Consider the following 1,476-nt stretch of genomic DNA (forward strand, 5'->3'; position numbering starts at 1 on the left):
GCCACGCCCGCCCCGCTTCGGCCGGGCCTCTCCCGTGGCTCTGCCGGGCCCCAGCCTTCCCGGGGCATTTCCTTAACTTGGCGAGGATTCTCTTGCTTCGACGTCGGCCTTACCATTTTTTCCTCTTCTAGACGACTTCAGCGGCCTCACAGCCAGGCTTCCGTCTTTATTCTTATACCTATTAAATTCCCATCCCACCTGGTCGCTGGAGGGTCTCACTGAAGTGGTGACTGTGCCCTCCGCTGCCTATACCCTTTGAGGAGCTCTCCATGGCTCACAGCAGTGAGGGGGCTGGGGTGGGGGACAAGGAGAAAGATGAGGACCTGGGACTCTGGCCCCCATTGAGGCCGAAGAGAGGGCTCAATTGCTAGGATAAAAAGCAAACTAACCAGGATCCTTAATACGAGGTGCCAGGACCTTGACTTGGCCCCTTTCTCTCCATCCTCAGTTCTTGGCGTGCACTGCTTCACCCTTGGTGCTCCAGCGATACTGATGAGAGTGTAAGCATTGTGAGGACAGGGACCATAGCTGGCCTGGTCACTGCTCCATTCCCAGAGCTGGCTCAGGCCTGGCCCATCACAGACATTTACTATGTGTTGAATGAACAACCGTCAGACCAGCTGGTGATTCCTCCCTTATGCTGCGCTGTTTCTCATGTGTGCCTTACTCATAGCACGCTCTTTTCTCTACTTGGAATATTGTTTCCTTTCCTTGTTGGATAACACCTACCCCTCCTCCACCAGGAAATCTCCCTGCACCCCAGGATGAGCTCTGTGCTGTATCAACAATCTTTGCATATGTCTGCGAGTCCACATGTCGTTGTGTCGTTACCTAGATAATACCCTCCCCCGTTAGACTGGAATAACCGGACAGATATGGTCTCTGTCCTCATGGTGCTTATACACTTGTTGCTGGAGCATGAAGGATGAGAAAAAGCATACCAGCAGATGAGGCTGAAAAGGCAACAAGCCAGATCCCTCAGGCCTGAGGAAGAATAGTTAGAACAGCAATGTCCCATAGAACTTTCCTGGTGAAGGAAGTTCTGTAACCCATGCTGTCCGATAGGGTAGCCACTAACCACCTGTGGCTGTTGCGCTCTTGTGGCTAGTTCAGCTAATGAAGTGAATTTTTAATTTTATTTGACTTTAATTTCACTTTAAATAAACACCTATGACTAATGTTTACCATATTGCACAGTGCCAGTATAGAAGATTTTTCTCTTCCTCTGAATTCCCACTTTTACAACCCCCTCCTTTGTCTTCATGACCTTACACCAGAGAGACCGAATGACTTCCTGGCCTCTAGAGTTTTTTTCTTCTCTCTTTGATACTCCGTGACATTATCTTATAAACCTTAAGATAATAATAATTACTGCTTTTCTGATTATAAACATAATTTGTGTTTCTGCCTCATTTGTAGGCCTATGGCCAGGTTAGCCTCCCTTATCCAAAGTCCTCAATTACTTTTCATTTCCTC

Source organism: Galeopterus variegatus, unplaced genomic scaffold, assembly GCF_000696425.1.
Source record: "Galeopterus variegatus unplaced genomic scaffold, G_variegatus-3.0.2 Scaffold3761, whole genome shotgun sequence".
Classification (NCBI taxonomy): domain Eukaryota; kingdom Metazoa; phylum Chordata; class Mammalia; order Dermoptera; family Cynocephalidae; genus Galeopterus; species Galeopterus variegatus.